This window comes from Corapipo altera, unplaced genomic scaffold, assembly GCF_003945725.1.
Source record: "Corapipo altera isolate COAL_440 unplaced genomic scaffold, ASM394572v1 45, whole genome shotgun sequence".
Taxonomy (NCBI): Eukaryota; Metazoa; Chordata; class Aves; order Passeriformes; family Pipridae; genus Corapipo; species Corapipo altera.
This window is the reverse complement of record NW_020884877.1, coordinates 154,984-176,367: the sequence shown is the minus strand read 5'-3', so window position 1 is coordinate 176,367 and position 21,384 is coordinate 154,984. Positions and strand designations below refer to the sequence as shown.

At 42.8% G+C, this 21,384-nt stretch overlaps 1 protein-coding gene across 29 annotated transcripts in view; it reads right to left on the bottom strand.

Annotated features, from left to right (window-relative positions):
• The window catches only part of MAP2 (microtubule associated protein 2), a 216,624-nt gene extending 195,333 nt beyond the window's left edge, over positions 1–21,291 (bottom strand). For all 29 annotated transcript variants that reach the window (XM_027637526.1, XM_027637544.1, XM_027637545.1 and 26 more), the window contains exon 1: positions 21,207–21,291. The gene's annotated coding sequence lies outside the window, so the exon portion shown is untranslated. The remainder of the gene's footprint in view (positions 1–21,206) is intronic.
• Positions 21,292–21,384: the final 93 nt, after the last annotated feature.

Below are 21,384 nucleotides of genomic sequence, written 5' to 3'. Positions count from 1 at the left end.
AAATCTGCATCCACATGGCACTGTCACAGCACACCTGCTGCCAGCAGCCAGCTTTCATAAAAGCCATGGTATGCAGTGACACAACCTTAAATGTACCTGTGTCTCTAAGGCGCAGATGGGTGCATGCCAGGACTTACCACCACTGCCCAGGCACCTCACTTCCTGCACAGAGCTGGGATTTAGAGACACATGGGTCCTTTGCAACTACAGGAAGGTTAAGTACACTTTTAAAAACTACCCAGGCACTTTAAAACAGTAAGATTTCAGGTGGCAACAGCAAAACTAAATTTCTCCTATTGAGATGATACTTCTCACCTCGGAGATCCAACCCCAGATGACAGATGGATAGGAAATTTTTTCATCTGATATAACCAAAATACAACAATTTAGTTTTGTTATGATATGGTTAAAGAAATCTATTCAGGACAATATACCTGAAGCCAATGTCCAATAAGAATTTTTTTTTTAATTGCCAAGTTATCATTAACCTGAAATCCCTAAAGATACTGGAAGTCCCTAGAATAGAAACACAGCCTTAACTAAAGAAAAATAATATTCTGATATCTGAGCACGCTCAGCTCATTTCTTTGGTTGACATCAGACATTAGATATAATTACTGATTTCCTAAAGGTGTATATTGGTCTTTGTCAGAAAAATACTTGTTCCCAAGTACAAAACAAAAAACTCCTGTGACAAGTGGTCTTCACCACTACAGCCACCTGATCCAGCACACAAGCCAGGGCTTGTCTATTTTTAGACATTAAATCAACTTCTATTAAACAGAATTCCTTTCTTTTTGAGCAGCAAAACCTATTGCTATAGATGCTTACTTTCACAGTGATGGCAGACCTAAAGACCTTTATCTTCCTTAGTCTTACACTGCATGGAGGGAATTAGGCCATCAACATCAGTGGTGCCTCCCATCAAGGTCCTGGGACATCTCAGAGTAGACAGGGTCCTCAGCCAGGTGGAAATCCACTGCATTTTACTCAGATCCTTTTGAAAATACCAACCTGAAAAGTTTTGCCCCTACATCCATACACGCAAGCATGTGGAAGGCAACAGACCAATTCACAGAAGAACCAAGCGCTTGCACTCATTTTCTTTGAGGACCCAGATTTTTCAGACTGGCAGGAAGGATCCCATGATCAAAAGCCGTTCTACAATCCAAACTATACAAACTGTAGTTGACACTACAAATCCAAGGGACTGGGAGTCATATCCCCTTATTACAAAACAGTAGAAATTTTTTGTTTTCGAAGAAAAGTAACATTAACAAAAATGTCTCTTGCTGCATTAATTACAGCGGGAAGAACAAACCTCGTTATCTACAAGGCACCATGTCAGCAGTTATTCTGACCCATGAGCACTTTTGTGTCATGCTAAGTCATCATTTGCCAGGACTCCTGAAGTAGAATTTGTAGCTGGTATTTTTTTAGGGTTATTTTCCTCCATAGAGAGTGCCAAGGAGTTTTGGGCCCATCTGCCCCTGACAGAGGTTCAATGTAAAGTCCTTATGCATCAGCACATCATAAAGAGCTAACAAAGAAATGCACAAAAGGAACCTCCCACTCTTGGAAGGAAACTGGGAGTCCCAGCTGGACCTCAGTTCCAATAAGCTGCTCCATGAACTTTTCTCACAAGAGAATGTTTTCTGAAAAAATAAATACACGCTCTGATTAAGTAAATTGTGAGGAGTTAATTTGCAATTCCACAATCTCCAAGGGACTCCAAGACCAATCTCTCTGGTGTTTCATCTACAGTATTTAACAGTTTACGTTGTAAGACCTATGGCCTACGATGAAGATACCAGGACAAATCTTGAGTACATTATTCACCCTAGTGCCCCTGATTCAAAGGCACTACTAGGCCAATTAAAGCAAACAAGATTTAGCAGTCAGCTACCTGCCCCAATGATTAGTACAGCAAGCTGTTCGCCCTTCTGGGATCAACAGCTCCACAGCTAACAGCTTCCACCTGCAAGCACCTTCAGACAGGCTTGCAAAAAGAAGCAAAACTAAGTGTGTTTCTCCTTTCACATTCCAATTCACTGAAGTCACTAAGCAATTTAAGTCCCTGCTCTCACAGAGACATGCACTATAAGTTAAGCTTCCCAGATTCACATATCCAGACCCTTTTGAGCTATTCTAAACACTGTGTTCCCTGCTCCCCTTGGGCTAGATTCTTTGTTTGCTTCCCACATCCCCTTCCTCTGCTTGCCAGGAACTGAGTTGGTCATTATTATTTCAAGTAATGCTGCCCCTGCCCTGCAGCATCTCAGACCTATGGAACAGCAAAGCACTCTTTTAATGTAGAGTGCACTTGATAACAAGATTAATAAAAACTACACAGCATCTTTAGAGGGCCGGTCTTGTATTGGCATAGCAAGAGCTCAAGTTCTTAACAATGGATAAAAGGAGAGCAACTAAACACTGCTAAGAGTCCAGGTAGTTCTAAGCCTCTTCTGCTACGAATCAATCAAACTGGACAGCCTCTAGAAAGTCTCCATTTCCAGGCCACACTGTGCAGGGCCAATTATTCAATAAGTGACTGCCTATGCTCTTTTAAAGAACTCAAAATAACCTGAACACTATCCACACCACAGTCATAATTCATTTCCTATACACAGAATCTCTTGATGTAAAGCATCTTCTTCAGATTTACTTACACAAACAGAACATCTTATTGGGCTGGTCAATATGTTGTTGTAAAGCAAATGATTTGTTTAAAGTGGTGACAAGCCTTCCTCACTTCAGAAGGCATAAATATAAGTGTGAAAAGTAATTTGTCTCCAATCACTATGAAAAATAAAGTTTCATCAAAAACTTTATTATAACTTCAGTGAAGACTTTAATACAACTTTTGAGATGTATTTCTATGGAAAATTATGGGTGTTTGCGCTCATTTTCAGGTTTTCCACCTAAACATCATCAGGCAAAAAATACTTAGTTTACAGGTGAAACGATGCAACTTCAGTGCTTTGATGCAGAACAACTGAACACTCTTTTCAGAGCAACTGTGACTATGAGTAATTCTGCTGGAAATTCTGAGGAAGTGATGAATGACTCGTGGAGTTCTCCAACTGGTTTTCTATGCACATGGTCTACTTGATAAAATACAACTTACATAACTAGCACAAGACAATTGAGCAATGAAGACAGCACAGGAAATGCCATTCATGTCATTAGCCAAAACGCTCATGTGGCATTAACATGAGATTCTCAGAGAATCATCACGAAAAGTTTGTTCCTTTTTAGTTCCTTGAGAACAGAAGCACAAGTGTTTATGAGAATCAAGAACACCACCTTTTTTCTCCACCCACATAGACTTGGCAGCATGTTCCAGTATTTTGTGATGTCAGCTCGGAAAAACCTGCATTGCATTGCTTCGGGGCCTCTGAGAAAATAAAAACAATTAAACTACATACTGATTTAAGACCCGCCCTTTTCTCCTCTGCGTGCCCTGCACTCAAAGAGAGACTTGTTGGTTCCCCTAATAAGTCTGGCCCCAATTCAGTTGCTCACTGGAGCTGGCTCATGGGATGAATGTTTATGATATGAACTGATGAACATTTATGAAACAGGACATCTATATGGTTACCTGGGCAGTACGTGGTGCTGTCAGCAGTGCAGCTGGAAACAAGTGTTAGGGCTTTTAAGTACCTGCACCAAAAGTAATACTCTTGAGCTCAAAACTATGAAAGAAATTACAAAATCAACCAGAGACCTCTGCAGGACAGAGGGACTGTGAAGGGCTGTTTCTCCTAAAAGGCAGCACTCCCCTGCCTGCCCACACTAGTTCAGGAGGCGAAGCAGAGGAGGTGGCCATCATTTCCATAAGCATTCACAGGCGATGTCCAATGTAACACAGAAGTCCAGGACCAGGGAATGCAGACAGAACACTTAGTTCAAGCACACCTTTCCTCTCTGGATCCCTTGGGATCAACATAGTTCTCACTATATATTTAGGAGCATCCCTCAAGCTTAGTGCACAATTAAGGCCACCCAAATCCACAGGAGCAGACTGAAGCCTGCCTTTTTGCTAATACACCTACAGTCCTGAAATTTATACCCACAGACTCTCTCCTAACATAGGCTGTTCTGAGCAAAGGATGAATTTTGCCCCAAAGACTTGACAGCTCTAAGGACAATCCACAGCAGGATGTGCACTGTTGGAAGGGCAGGAAAGGGAATAATTACACTGGTAAGAACATAATTGCACTTTAGCTGCTAATCCTGCAACATAGCCTATGAGCACAGACTCCTCCTTATCCTCAATGAAGAGGAGTACACCTCACATGCATGCACTGATGCCACAGATACCTGCTTTTTGCAAAAGGACCAGGGCCCAAACCACAACTGAAAAAAAATATCTAAAACCAGATTTTGACTTGAAAAAGCCAAAATTAAACTTCAATACAATAACTAAAAATTACCCAATGGTCAACAAGTGGCAGATTCAGGTGCAGATTTCACTTATACCCCAACAGTAAATCCTATTTGGTGGTGTTTAGGCAAGTGATCTTCCATTGACACATCAAGATTTATCAAGTCTGCTAGCTGTTTTACTGGAAAATAACTCTCCCAGTAAGATTTCCAGAGATTACAGTCTGGGCTAAACTGTTACACTATCAAGTCCATAGAATACCACATAAAGAAAGAGTTACCTTTGAAACACTGCAGTTTCTGATCCAGCACAAACCTCCCTCTCTCTCTCCCTGGTATTTCTGTGAGTACATGTGAATGTTCACCTCTGTGCATGTATATTCACATAATTACATTTTTAGATGAATTTGCCTGCTTGTGTTCATGGCCCAAATGGATAGAAAACCTCCCTCCTCTATCCCAAAAGTCACCATACAAGTTACATGCAATAATTTACAAGCAACCCTGAAGGATCTGCACTTTTTCCCTCTGTAAGAAGATCTAGAGCTGACAGGCCACTGATTGTGTTACACACTGCCCTTGGTCCCCAAGGAACCCCTTTATATATCCCCATATCTGCAATTAAGCCATGATCTTTAGCAAGGTCTCTGTGCTGCTCACTTTTAGGTCAGTCTAGAAAATTATGGCATACCTCTAACCATCTCCTCCAAGTTACTACAGTCCTTCCCACAAGCTTTGTAGAGAATAAATAAAAGCTACAGGCTTGTTATAAAATGGGTGCTGTGTGAACTTTTCCAACTGAAAATAAAACATCCTTTAATTCTTCTGAGGATTCCAGGTAAAGAATGTCTCAGTAGGAGTCAAAGATTGTATTAAGTGATGATTCTGGGTTCTCCCACAAAATCCAGTCTGCCTTTGGAAACCCTTTCAATTAGCATTAGAAGACGCTAATTAATAACACATAGTCCTTTCCACTGGTTCAAACAGGCTCTAGATGACATCATTATCTTTCTATCCTTTATCCCTGTTCTCCTATGGAATTCACACTGAAATTGCAGACTGATCTGCTATTCAGCACCCCAGTGAAGTCCTCCATGACAGCTCCCTTCCTTAAGGACTGTAAAGCTGGCAGTCAAGAAGCTGAGACTCACAACTGGAGCTGACATCAGCCCCTCCACAACCAGTTTACAACTGCAATGGAAAACAGAGGACAGAACATTCCCCTCCGCAGAGCAACAAACAAAACTTATTTCTTCCCTTTAAGGTCCTCACAGTTACCATACATACAACCAAGCAACTGAGGGAAGAGGAATCAGGAGTATACTTATCAATATGCACTGTAGATATCATCTCAGCATGGCAAGTAGGGCAAAACAGGAAATTAATAAGATTATTTAATAGCTCTTTTCTTGTCAGTTGATTATAAAGATTGTTTCAATATGAATGTTCATATTTCAACACACACGTACAGTTTACTCTGTAGTACTCTACATTTTAGAATTTTGCATTGAACTGACAGAGATTAAATATACTTTATTACACACCATGTTTGACAGACCATCCAAAGATGTTCTTTACTATTTATTTCCTTGGTCCAGTACCTCATTATTCTTACTGTCTAAGTCATTACTGTCATAGGAAAAGCTTCCTATTAACAGTTCTTCTGTATGTGCAGGAGCTATTGCTCTGGCATGTGAATGTGGGATGCAGAAGGACTTATTCATGTGCATCAGTACAAAACGGAATGAAGTAGCACTGACTGCAGGTAAAACATATTTCACTTGGAAACTGTCCAGGTGACAGCTCTCATGTATTGACAATAATGTCCCTTCTGTTTAACATAGTCCAAGTATTAGACTCCAGTAGTATTTGTGCAAGAAGTTCCACTCAGCTCAGTGGAGCTATATATGTGCACACATAGGTATGCACATGCATCAAAATTTTTAAAAGTCTGGATGTACAATGGAAAGTTTACTGAAAATTAATACAAGGCATCAATGTTGATCAGTATGGAAAAGCCGTGGGGAACTTCAGAGCAAATGAGTTCTGTAAGAAAATTTAACATCCCTAGCACTCAGGGGAAGGGGGGAGAAGAAATCTTACTGATGAATTTTTGGTAAGTAACAGATGGCATTATGAAACAGGGATAATTCCCTAGTAAAGGACTCGGTTTAAAACTATCACAGAAATGTAGTAATTCTCTACAAAATTCTTTCCGATTCAGGATTGAGGGCTTGTAGAAAGTCATCTTTATTTCAGTCTCTTCCCCAAATGGAAAAAAAAACTAAATCCCTGAGTCATAGCTCAAGATTCATAAATACAGGATTTAAAGGAGACCATTATATGACTCCAGGAGACTGCAAAGTATCAAAGCTATTTGCTTAGAATAAGTGACAGCATTAGCCCAGCCAGGCATTTTTAGTATCTCAAATGACATTTTATACAGATACTCTTCTCCATCTAACTAACAGCATGGTTTCACCAGTTGTCACCATAAAAAAAAAATCTAAATGGCAAAATTAAAATTGAACTACAGCTTTTTCAGTATGGAAAAAGGAAAACAAACATCTGCTGTGCTTTCTGCCTCACTGGTTAATGTGTTAAGCTAGACAATGTGAAAAAACACTACTTTATAGCACTGCTATATTATTAGTCATGTCTCTAAGTCATCAAAACTAAACATCAATGTACAGGACCATAACTGAATCACACACAACACCCTCATAACACTGTTAAAAAACCTTGGCTGAAAGCAGCCTTTTTCTGGTTTGAAACTCAAGGTTGGCCTTAGCCATAAAACTCAAGACCATTTAAGATCTCTTTAGATCATGAATGTCTATATCACACCTCAATAAGGTAAAGTACTTCACTGCATTCCCTAGGAAAAGTAATTTTATAAAAAGTAATTACTACAATGAAGTGGGTATAAATTTAGAGTCTTGAAACTATTCTGTCATTAACATTGCCTACATCACACAAGTCTTCCTGGGGGGAAAAAAAAAAAAAAATTAAAAAGCGAAAGAAGCTAAACATCTATCAAGCAAATATGCCAAAGCTGTCAGACACACACAGACTCTAAGCACATACAACATTCTCAACAGCTGATTTACTGTGAAAGCAAGTGCCAAAACCCCAATACAGAAGAACAACAAACAACACAACCACCCAGCTTCCAGCAGGGAACAAGTCCCAGCCTACTTCCCCAGGCCCATTCCAACTAAAACTCAGCTCGAATTCTCCCTACTCCTTCGTACATGCTCAGGCCTCCACCAAGTTCCACACAGTGTTAGAATTAACTCCAGCTCCACGACAAAAATGAGGTTATTTTGCCTGGGTTACCACTTTGTTTCTGCAAAATATGCTTCTTTCAAGGGCTAACCCAAGCCCAGCAGAGACAAAGTACAGATTTGTAGCAAAGGCAAGTCACCTTGCAACCCAATTCAGAGGGTTTCAGCACTTTGGCAGGCCCATGACAGCCCCTCCAAGACAAGACATCCCAGTTCTCCATCCCAACTCTGCAGAATGCCACACAAAACACAGCAGGATCTATATCAGCACCTTCTGCTCATTTTAGTACCAATGTGTTACTGGAGCAGTAACTGTACATTTAGAAGCATAAATCTTCATCAGGTTTACACACCATAGCAGCAGGACTGGTGGGGAAAAAAAAAATCTCATGCTCTGTTCTTTGTTCCAGCTCTCCCAAGTTGGAGAGCAGCAGCACAACCTCCAACTGGTAATCATTTCCTCCCTCATTCACTGCTCAAACACTTCAATGAAAAAAACGCACACTCCCAGAAACTGAAAGTGCCTGCACCAGACACTGTCTAAAGGAAGTACCCTAATTATGCCTATTTTAGGATTTACATTTTAATTTCAGCTTCAAGCTGGGCTCTTCTCAGGGGAAAACCAAGAGCAGCATGGTAAATCCTTCAGGCACATTCCTCCTGCTTTTCTTTCCAAGTTGCTGCTGTGGGGTTTTACACTGGCTGAAGACACCACCAACACACAGCAAAAGGATATTACAACCTCTCTGGGTAACACTGTTCCATGTAAGAACTGCCTAACCTGGGGGAGTAGCTTTCAAGAACAGAGAAGATTTATTTTTCCTCTCAGGAGGATAAAATAAGAAATACCATATCATCTTTCAGATTCAGAGAGACTAGAAAATGAAAGGACTTACTGAACAACTTGCTCCACTCTTTCAAGACAGAGTTGTTCCATATTGATGCGGCTGCCCCGTATCATGTTGGATATCATTGGCTTGTCTTTAATAACAGACAAACACTTCCACTGCATAATGCAAGTTAGCTTATCTTTAACAGGGATCTCAGCTGCAGAACCAACCCTGTACTTAGTAGCCTTAAAAACTGAAGTGATATCTACAAGTTTTTTTAGGTGGATTCTTCAGAACTTACTGCATTAAATTCACAACAGGCTTTGATATCAACTCTAACAAGTAATTAAATTGATGTTTCAATGATAAGTGTTTTCAAGTTGTGCTTATCAACATTTTATTATGAAAGTGACAAGAGAGAGACTCTCTGCAATGAAGCTGCTCAAAGAATATACAGGATGAAAGTCAGCAATTATCTTACTATTCCATCAATGTCACCAGAACAAAAGTAATGAACAACCTCTCACAGAAACAACCTCTCACAGACTCCTGTGGATGCTCCAAAGTGTTTGCAAGGAAGGCAATCCAAGTTTACACAGCCCCTCAACTAGCAAAGTGTCTTCGTTTGTTATTCCCACAATGTACCTCAAGACCTTCCAAAGCAGGGTGGTGAGCAGGTCAGCACCGCAAGATGGTATCAATCAGTCCTGCATTCAGCAAGAGCTGGGAGCTCTGAGCCACTGACTCACAGAACAACCCCCTCAAGAAGAGGCATCTCCCAGCACAGCAGTGAGACAGCCAGAGCCTCCCCAGGCACCTCAGTAGTGCCATGGCTCTCACCCGCCAGTGCACACTGATAACTACTGGGGATGTAGGAGGGAGAGCAGTTTCCTCTTGCTCACTTCTATGCACCCACACAGGGCCAGCCTGAATTTCTGACACACCACATGCCACCAACTGCTGCTGCTGACTGGACACCAACACAGAAAGCACCTGGGTACTGTTCTTCCCAGCTCTCCATTTCCCTACTGATATTCTCACAATTAAAAACTTTTGAGTTTGCCCTTTCTGGTTTGCTGGCACACTGAAGAGGAAATACAAAACAAAATTAAATGCAAGTGAAACATTCCTGTAAGATACTAAGCCAGGCTTATACAAATCACAGTGCAAACCAAACAATCCTATTTTACTAACAGTCTGAGCAGCCTTTATCTGTCACACACATAAATATTCAGAGAGAAGTACATAACATCAGCTGCCCTCAGGAAGCAGAATAATGCCAGCTCCACATTACTGCCACTGCTCACAACTCTGCTGTCTCCAGCCCACCTGCCACCTGGGCTTTGTGCCTCCGACTGGAGTGCATGGGCTCTTTTGTTGGTCACCCAGAAAAATATCACTCATAGTGAGCCCTAACACTTCAAGTAGCTCTAATTCAGCTTTCAACTCAGTTCTTTGCCCTCTAAAAATAACTCATGTTTAATTGCAACTGGCTACAATTTTCTAACTCTTTGTGACCCCAAACCTCTAAATCTATTACCCAGAGACAGCTAAAGTAATCCTTAATGAAGGTGTGGGTATGATGCAGCATGCTAGGGGGCCATCTGGTTGCCAGGTGTTTCCTGGCTTAGCTTTTCTTCACAGCACACATCCCTCCTCCTCCCCTAATTCCAAGGAAGACAATTTCTACCTCAGGATAGTCCTTCGTTAAAGACATAGGCAAGGGCTTTATTGCAAACAAGTCAGCTGCAGCAAAGCAAAGTTCAGAGCCTTCAACAGAAAGCCTGAAAGTGCTGTTTATTACCATACACACCTCCCTGTGACTACCAGCAAAAGACTATGCCAAGAGTATTTCTACTGTTAATAGGAAGTGCAACAATTTCACTGTAACCCTATGTCTTGTATTCTTCACTCACAACCAAAAAAAATAAATTTAAAAAAATTAAATTTTTTTTGAAAAATACCATTTACAGTAAAAGCATGTAGTTTAAAACGTACTAGGCAAGATTCGGACTGGGGTAATTTGATTTCTTTTAGGGAGCAACACAACCTACCAGGGAGGTTAGATCCTGTGACCTTCATTTTCAAAATGGAGCATTAACTATTTTCATACCAGTAAAGGCCTTCCAGTTCTCAAACACACGTTCCCGCCCCTCCCCTTCACCAGTGCTCTGGAGCAATTTAGAGAGCTGGACTGGTAGAAGGTAATTTTTGTACAGGACTAGCATTGTCCCAGCTCAGCTTCCTGAGCTGGCTTCCCACAGGGTCAGGGAAGGACCAGGCACCGCAGGAGCAAACCGGCACAGGACCTCAACAGCAGCAGCTAAGCATCCCAGACTACCAAACTGGAAAGCTTCTCCTGGTCTCCACTATCATGGTTAGATTTAGTCTGCATAAAGCATTTCATATTTCAGGCTAAAACCAGCAAACGTTTACTTGGGCACCTGCAGTAGTCAGTTCTCAGGAATGGTTTCAGATTGGTTATGTACAAGTACCACGGTCGGTGGACATGCACAGAAAAATTGTCTCAATATTTCCACAGGGCAGGGAAAACTCATTTTTCCTACAGTAAAGAGAAAAGCCCTCGTGACTCCTTCCAGTATATGGAAAGCAGGTCTGTGCTGGGCAGTTCCACAGAGCCAGGTTTGATGCTCCTGCCGTCCTTGGGAATTAGCAGGTTAAGAAATGGAAATAACTGCTGCTTAGCTGATACACAGGGCAAAAATGCAGAGTAGCTGCCCTGCCAGCCTGGAACCTGCTTTGCTGGGCTTGGGCACCCAAGTACCCTGCAGAGGAGCTGCCCCAGCAGCCCTTGGCACCCTAAGCCTGCACTGTCTATGGGGATATGTCAGGCCCTGATCAATTTATTGGTAGATACAGAGAAGATCATTTTGCAAAGACAAGGCTGAAATTTGCCCAGAAAATCCCAACAGGAATCATTTCCAAGCCAAGAAGCAGTTCTGCTATGAATCAGGAACTAAGCAAACAGGACAAGCCAAAACCAAAACCAGCAGCACACCTGTGATGAACATGCCAGAGGCTCTCACCATTAGCCCAGAGCCCCACCAGCTCACATGCACTGTCCATCCCACAGCTGTCCTACCCACAATCCCAAACTTCTGTAAGCTCCTCAGAAAACGAGCAACATTTCACTTCAAAACAAAGTCCAGCAGAAGAATATCCCACGGTTATTCTTCCATAGTTTCATCTATATAGTGAGTTTCTTAGTTCTGCCCAGAGCTATGCTTCAATACAAAATGAGTGACTAAACTGGAAAACAACAAATAAAAATAGATAAATACTCAAAATGCAGCCAGACCTACAGTGGAAGGGAAAATTGCCCAGGACCCCTGCCAGTTGTGAAGGGTTCTCAAGTTCAGCTGCAGAGTAAATCCATCATGGAAAGGGAAATATTAACAAGGGACTAGAGATATAGAACCTTTAATCTTGAGGCACACTTGCTTGTTCATTTGACTATTTGCATATTTTAATATCTTTTAAGATGCAAGTTTCTGCTAGAAATTATTTTCACAAGCCTCGAAACATTCTTCAAAGAGCTACTCATCTGCTTAGTGACAGAGGCATGGGGCAGGGCTTGTTTACTAATCTAGGATTATACTCCAATCTGGATCAAGCCTTGCCTGAAGGTAAGGGCAGCAGAGCAAACAATAAATACACCACTTTCCAACTGCAAAGGCATGAGGGGAACAAAATCCTAAAGAAAATTATGTCACGCTTGGATCTGGAAAAGAGGTGAATATAAGGAGATAGCAGCTTCTTTATATCTGTTGTTCAAAAGCTGCTGGAAATCCTGGACAGATAAATTCTATTTCTACTGTTCTGTCAGCTCTTAAACCTACCAGTTACAGCTAAAACAAGTCTACACAGCTAATTTTTCAAATGAAAACATAACACATGCCTCTGACCGCTTTTTTTTTGCCTTTTTAATGCATGCAGAGATCACTCCCTCACTGGAGGAAAACTCATTTTTCACTTATCTTCCCTCTTCTTCAGATGAACATCAAAAGATACCAAAACATTGCCAGAGACAACACAAAAACACACCACAGGTAAAATATTCATTCTCTCACTCATCCCAGGACACAAATAAATCACTTACTCGATTGCAAACTGGAATAAGCAGCATCACTAAGACTGATCTTGCAATAACTTAAAATACAGAAGAAAATTCCACACTCTCCTCAGAAAAAATTTACAACTTCTATCAGTATATAAAACAAATTAGAAACAAAAGTAACTCAAGTCTTTCAAGTGACTGAAACCTCAGACCCAAAAGTCACCTGAGAATGGCAGGGAAGTGAGGGCAAAACAAATCACCTGGTGCTGCCCACACAGGGATTTCAGAGTAACGCCCCATGATGCCAACTCTGCAATACCACATCTTCAAGGAAATACTTCTTTCTGAACCTAACAGTAGACATGGCTTCACATTCTAAAGTACGGAAAACACTAGGTTTACCCAATATTTTTTTTCCAAGTACTTACTCCCTCCTCCTGCTTGCAGTAGGTGGTAAAAGAATTTATTCCTAAAACACTTAAAGTAACTTGTTTACACTTTAAGTACAGTTTGCACATTCACCACATTGCTCTGGTCCCATCACCAGAACAAAACAGAAAATCCATGACCCTACCCAAAAAAGGTGAATCTGCCTTAAAACAGCCAGTACCATTTTTCTCTGCTGGCTCAGAAAGGTACACACCTTCCAAAAATTACATCTTGGTAACTGTGCCTGTTGGTAATTAGAGGTAATAATTACCTCTAATAATTACTGACCAGCAGGTCAGTGCTGGTGCCCTGATACCAACATTACCATCTACACAAACACACAACCATTCCAGCAGCTGAAAATGTTTTTCTAACTTTTGACTGCTTCTAATCATGAATTAAAGCTTTGCAACATATTATTAATTCCATTTATTGATAACAGTGATGCTGCAAGTGTACAGTGGACCGAGACAAGTAAAGGCAAAAAAATAAAGAAACCTAATCGAATTCAGCTTTTTTTGCCCACAGAAACAGTTTTGTACTAGAGGTCATTCTAAATGAATGCAATCTGGCTACACCTATTTTTTTTTTCCATATGCATTCCACAAGAAAGTTTTCAACTACATATATTGAAAGGTACATTTATGGGTATTTTTAATACTGACAATGTTTTAAGCAACACTAGTAGCATGCCATTTAAATTATCTCAACTAAAGGACTGCAAGTATTATCTATAAATCAGTGCTGCTAATTCTGGCAAACTGTGGAATATAAAATTACAGATATTAATTTGTCATATTACAAAATGCCTTTTATTTATAAGACATAAATTTATTATATGCTCTAACAGATAGCACTGGGTAATACAAAATGCTTAGATTCAATATTTTGCTAAGTCTTATTCAGAAGCACAACCAGCTCTCTATACCCTGAAAAACTTAACTTTGCAGAACAACATGGAATGAAAGCTCTTATTACCACACTCTATCCCTAGCTCTTTGGAATGGATCAAGTTATTAACTGTTCCCCCTCCCACATGGAGAGGTTTGTTTGCTTTTCCCTTTTTTTTTTTTTTAATTATTCTCCCACATTTGCCAACTTTCCTTTGCTACTTCAGGAAATTCCCATATTTTATCTCCCTAAGACAAAAGAAATATACAGTTTCCTTCCTCCTGATTTATGTGTTTCTTCATCATTTTACAGGGGGAGATTTTTTTTATGGGACATCAAATTAATCCTTACAAAATTAGACAGACAATGGGGACAAAAAACTACCTTGCCACCTTCCTTCCAGGCACACTTAGCCACAACCTTAAGTGCCAGGTGTGATCTGGACTCCTGGCAACACAGACACTGACTCCCAGGTGCATTCTGAGCATTCTGACAGCCTGTGAAGAGCATCCTTTGGCCCAAACTCTGCCCTGACTGAATCAGTGCAAATCAGTAATGACTCTGATACAAATCTGGAGTAGCTGACTCTTATTTCAGAAAACTCCCTCCTATTCCTGTGGCTGTTTCCCCATGCCACATATTTTCTAATATGGATGCGGGGGAGCACTGAAGGAGGGCAGGGTAATTCTGCAGGTAAGGAAGCAGCTCAGGGCCATCACACCTGGCTTCATCTCTGATGCCCTCTCACCCCAGGCTACAGGTTGACAAGTGTGATGGGATATGAATGACCGATCACCCAGACCACTCCTTGAGCAAGGTCCATTCTCCTCCTTTGCAAATCATTCAACTACCACCGCTGCATCTCTCCTTTTTGAGATCCTGGATTTCTTTCCTCTGCCTTCTTGAACATTTGCTAATTGCTAGGGAAATAAAAGCTAGTATTGCCTTCAGCACACTCAAGGGAAGCAATGCCCTGTGACACAAGCTCCAAACAGCAGCCCAGCACCTTGAAAAGCACATCAGGCACCAGCACACAGGGATTTGTCAGTGAGAGGCACCCTGCACGTGGACATACAGCTGCTGGTAATCAAGCCACAGTCACAGAAGTTCAAACAAAGGTAGCAGCTCTGCCGTCTGAGCGATACCACATGGCCAGAAGAGGAAAGGATGCCCAAGCATACCTTACCAGATCACGTGGAAGCAGCTGTAAGAACAGGGCAGGGCCTTTAAAAGGCTGTGGGGTCTCCTGGTCCAACAATCAGCCAGGGAACAGTGAAAACATGTTAACATTAGCAAGTGTTAGCTGTTGGCACTGGGAGCCATCACATTGCAGCGTTGAGCCTCAGGTCTGGCCAAAGTTCCCATGAGAGAATCAGATCTTTCTGCTCAGACCTGGCGGTCACAGAAACACTGCTGTGGAAAACAGTAACTTGGCACAAGTTGTTGCTGGTTAGCTAAAACAAGCCAACCAGACTTCCAGCCAACCAAAACTCAAATCCAGACCTGAACCCTCCCTAAAGTCAAAGGATTTTGAACATGTGCTTTCACCTTATTCCACAGCAGACACAGACAAGAGGTTTCGCTCGCAGTCGCCCTCAGTCTCTGAGCCTTCCCAGAGATATGGGTGTCTTTACACTTTACTGCACCTTGCAATTGCCTGCACTGGCTTACCAAGTTATACAGATACCTTCTACACAAAATGAGGAGAACAAAAACCGTAGCTAAAACCTAGCCGGGGTTCCTCCAGGCACAGCCTGGACAACCCCGTGGTTGTAGGAAAGGAGGCCAATCAATCTGCACTCACAGCCAGCAGACACAGGTTTCTGGCCCAGCAGTGAAGCACCCAGGCCACTTTTGAATGTCCACAGCACTTTCTACTGTTCATCTCTGGATCAAATGTGGACCAAGGCCAGAGTTTTTAAAAGCATATCCCTAACTCTGTTCAGAACCTTTATAATATTCCTACTCTATGTTCTCTTTTTGAGGTAGTATTTCCTAACTTTGCTCATCCAAGAGCAGAACCTCAGGAAAAGTGGCAAGTTTTGCACATGGAAGCAGCTCTTCTAACAGATAATCTATATCCCTCAACGTAAAACTGACTGTTCCTAGTTTTAAACAAGAAACCAGCCCCTATCATTCTCTCCAGAAAATAAAGTGGACACATAGGGTTAATTGAATCAATAGGTCCTATAATTAAATGTTGCCAAGTTAGCTGATATGACTGGACTACTGGGTTTGGTTTGTTTGGGAGTTTTTTTGTGTTGTTTATCCAGAGGCTGCATACACTTTAAATACAGCTAATTTTGCAAACGGCTATTGAAATTAGTTTAAAACGCCCTCAGGGGACAAAAGGACAAGTTTCACAAAGAGAAAAGCAACTTTTCATAGAGTCAACTCAGTGGAAGCTACTGTGATCTAAGTGCATGACAGCTATTGGAAGTACTAACAGAAACAAGTCTTCCTACTTCTTGCTGGGGGCTTGACCAACACAACACGAGAAATATTCCTCATATCCCCGGACCCACAAGTGCCAAATCTAAATGAAGGAGCAGAATTTGCTAGAGGGACTTAATTCTACCTAAAAATCTATAACTTAAGAATTCACAGGTATGAACTGATTATTTCCCTGATGGGAAAAAGTAACCCAGATTTTCAATGATCAGAAAAGAGATCTGAAAGTGGCATTGTCTTTTTCCTGACAGTGCAAGTCAGGTGCAGATTCAAGGAATTCAACATAGTTATACTGATTTTCTCCACTTAACACTGCTGGTCATAATGGGCCATTGTCACCCTTGTACCATATGGACATACAGATACATACATATTTTATCTGGAAGATGGACAGCATGTCCAAAAATAAACAAACACTCATTACAACACAAAGTTAGAAAAACAACACATTTAAATAATACTAAAAGATAAACAGTATATCATAACATTGGTCAAGCCTATAAACTAGCACTGTCTTACAGACTACAGAAAACAAAGAGATTCAGTAAATTTTTATATTGTTGAGGTTGCCCAAGCCACACCTTTTCACAGTAATTCCTTTCAAACCGGCACTTTAACCAAGATGCAGAACACTGAGTATAAACACCGACACTCTGGAGCTGTTGTCTCCTTATCACTCCGTCAGCTCCTCAGTCAAGACAAAAGAACAAAGATCAGTCTCATCTGCAAGTCTGCTGCAGGGAAAAACAGCAATGAGTGTAAAACCATAAGGAGCAACAGCCTTAGCTCATCTTTTCTCCTTAATACAACAGCAAACAATTAGTGTTAAAGTAAAATGGGTCAATCAAGACCTCAAATCTTCTTAACAGCTAGTACAGTAACCCATGTGGCCACAGAAATCCAAATTAACCCCATGGATACCTCAGTTCTTTCCTCCAATACCTAGAAAGCAATTACAAGTGTCACACTGAATCTCTTTCTAGAACACTCTCATATAGTTTAGTAGCATAACCTGTGATTAAACCTATCCATGAAATAAAAGCTTTTTCTTCTACTGAGGAGAGATGGCTTAAACCACCTCTGTTTTCCACCACCAATCCTCTAAATCAGCTCCACCCTATGGAAATCAGTCTCATGCTGGTTTTTTTTTCTTATTAGCTGAGATGCAGTACAGAACTGCTGCTAACAAGCACATTTGTATATGAAGCAAAAGAATAGAAGAAAAAGCACCTGCACTAAGGATGCCAAAGATGTCGAGACCCACCCTTCCCGTGCCTTAGCATGTGCATGTGTGTTTGGGCAGGGAAAAGCCATAGTATGATTTCACAGAACGTTGTTCATTTCCATGCTTAGTCTAGAAGTATTTGGCATCACTAAATATCATCAAGGGTTTTCCACCACTGAGCCCACATACCCTGAATTTATTCTCTTTCCAATAAAACATTCCCTGTTCGGTAAAAATATGCTTGACTTTTAAAGATGCTTAAGGCTGACTTTCAAGGGCAATTAAGCATGTGTTTGAACAACTGAACAAATCCAGATGGACCAAAACAAGTATTCTTGAGTCTTAGGAACAATTCTATATATCAGCACATGCATTCATCAAATACACATATTGGCTTTAAGGAAGCACAGAAACAAAATATCCAGGTGACCACCAGGTCAGATAATTCAGTTCAGAAAGGACCTTGTAAGGTCGCCTAGGAGCCCTATTACACCCTTCCAAATTTCTGGCCATTATTCATGTGTCTGTTAACTGCAACACTCCCTGATCCCTTCCTAGGTAAGGCTTCAGTTCAGCTACAAGTGTCCTACAGGCAGGAATTCCTCTTTGGGAACACCAATAAAGCCAAGGGGTGTTTTTTTGTTCTTTGGCTGTGAGCCAGAGGTTTTACCAGATCAGGCCTCAGCATAGCCACTGCCTGGTCTATAAGCAAAAGTTCTGTAAGGAACTCGGGCCTTTGGACTGACCCACAATTTATAAAAAAATACTACTATCAAGCTTTTTTTTTCCTTTCTTAAACTAATTGTAATTTGTCCACCACAGCAGATCAGACTTCAGACCTCACAGATCCTGCAGCTGCATTTCAAGCTCTGTCAGTATCTTGCGACTTTGCAGAAATGTTTGTAATCAAGCGGTGACTTTCTGAAAGCCATCATCGTAAAGTCCTCACATCTCAAATTCTTTTTGACTTCTTCGTCTTCCAACCACTTTAAGAAAACAAACCTGTCTCCAACACGTGTATGACATGCCACACTGGGGGGTGATATCTGAAACAGCCCAGCAGAGTCTGCAATAGGCCACCCCCACCCCCCCATTTCTGTGTTTCAGTATTTCTAGCAACTTCTATAGCTCAGGCAACTCTTAAGTAAGCACAGTGCCAGTGCTAGATGGACCAGAGCCCACTGGTGTCAGCACATACAGCAAATGTTTCCTCTATGAATCCAGGTACATGGTATAGTAAGTGGTAACACGACACAGGCTGAAAGGAAAGGTATGCTTCTGGAAAAACATCCAGCAAGAATGCAGCAGACTGCAGCAATTCATTTAGGGTCTGCTGGGATCAGATCGCTTGTGCCTAGGTGCAGCACCTCAGGGGTCATTCAATTACAACAATTACAACTATTTCTGTATTGCCCCAACATATTAAAGAGCACAGCTAAGTGGGTATGACATAACACACCGTAACAATTAAATCAGATCTCTAAATCAAATCTGCAAATGCCACTTTATATAACAATCTGCATTATAAGCAGAATGAACTGCCCTCTGGTGTGCTAAAACTCTCCACAGAAGAACAGCAACTTTTTATTCTCAGGATGACAGCACTTTGGCCTCTCTCAAACACCCACAGGCAATGCACAATATAGGTGCAACAAACTGAAAGTTTCATTAACCAAATCCTGACCCTTGATGAGATAAGAAAAAATGAGAAGAGACAGAACTCAGGGCACCATGCTCCACTGCTGAGATCACCCCTCCCCGCAGAGCCAGGGCTCACCTACATCTCATTTCCATGCTGAATGGTCTCACTAAGCCATGGAGGTTATTTTCAGTGTGTTACTTTAGCTCATCTGCAAATGCCTGAGCTCCAGGAGACTGGTACCACATTAAGACGGGGGTCTTGCTCACTGCTGAGTGCAGCAACAGTGCTTTGCAAAAGGGCAAAATAAAATACTCAGTGAGGAATTTGGTGGTTCCCAGATTGAGGTGCTACAGGAGCAAGTTTGGGCTCAATTTTACGTATCACACTTTCAGAACATCAGCAGCAGAAACGAACACCCATCCACAAACTTAACTGGACTATCTCTACACTAACTGAAGAGAGTTTTTGGCACACTCAAGGAAGGTGCCCATTCTCTCATTCTTAGTGATCTATGAAGTAATGGCAGGGGTAACTTCACTAGGTCACGCCCTCTCAGCACATTCTCTTCCCAGGCAAGGGCTGAGATGCTGTGATCACGTCATCCAGTCAGGAGGGAAGAAAGAGGAGCTATAGAAAATAAATACAGTCTGCAGCTGAACCTCTTCTTGGGGGCATTGGCTACAAGATCTGCAGTCTAGACATCCCTGCAAGTCTAAACCAGCACAGGTGAAAAGAAACAGATTCTTTCACGGAGAGAAAACAAAGGTTTGAGGAGCAAATGTGAAGAACCAGAACAGAAAGGATACGTGCTTCAATCCTGCAAGGAAGAATGCTTCAGAAAACAAAAGGTACAGGTTTCCCAAACCACAAGCAGCCCAAATGCTGGATAGCAAGGCATTTTTCGAGAAAGGATGGAGCATGATTTATTGGTATCAACCACAAAGAAATGAGAGATTATGAAAAGGGATGCTGGAGACCTAGAATAAGACTTACAACATACATATGTATACACCCTACTCTACTGCATGACTCTATGTTAATGCCCACTTACATGTGAAAGCCACCTACTTCGTTGCAGATAGAGTCCTACATGAAAACCCACCAGCAAAACAAAAGAATATCTTTATTCAGAGGAGAACTGAAAATTCCTGCACGGGGAAATTAACCATGCCGGTATCTTACAGAGGGAGAGCAACTCTCCCGACACGCGGCACACCCCCTTCTTTCCCGAAGGTGCTCCATACAGCACATCCTATGCGAGAGGCAGGTCGCAGTGAGTGCCTCACACAGCGTGCCGGGCACACCGAGCTGGGTCGGCACATACTCGCGGCTCCTACCTGCAGCGGGGCACGGTTTACATCATTTTCTTATATAAAAAGGCTTTGTTCGCCGCCGGCCTCCCGTGCGCGGCTGCTCCCTCGCCGGATCTGCGGCCGATGCGTTCAACACAGGGAATCTTTTTTTCTTTCAGGGTCGGTTCCCCCCCCCCCCCGATGCAAATTAACAGCGCTTAGAGCCCTCGCACCCCTTCGCCTCACACAACGCTCTTTGTTCAGCCGCGCAGATCCCCTTAGAGGAGCTTAGGGGTGGGGGCAGGAGAGGACAGAGAGTCACATCCTCCGAAGGGCTTTTACAGCCTGGAGATGCTCAGAGCCCTCGAGGGCAGCAACCCCCACGAAGGTAAAACGGGCGTTACCGGGGGCTTTTATCCCTCCCATCACCTCGGGTAGGTCGGGCGGGGGCGACCCGCGGCGAACTCCTGCGCGGGACTGCAGCGGGGGTTGAGGGGCCAAAGGGCTGAGGGAGGGAGGGAAGGGGGGGGGGGGGGGGGCGGGCGGGCGCGGGGCCCGGGCGGCGCGAGCCCCCCGAGCAAGGCTCGCGATGGCCACGAGGCGGGAGGCGCGCGCGGCCCCGCGCCCCCCCTGCCCGCGCCCCCGTCCCGCCCGCCCGTCCTCCGTCCCCCGGCGGGGCTCGGCTCGCTCCTTACCTGAGCGCCGCGACGGCCGCCGGCACCCACGGGCACAGAGAGGACGCGCCGCCGCCCGCGCAGTGCAGTGCCGTGCCGTGCCGTGCCGTGCCGTGCCGTGCCGTGCCGTGCCGTGCCGTGCCCGCAGACCGGCCCGCAGACCCGCGGGGCCCGCCCCGGCCAGGGCCCGGACTGCCCC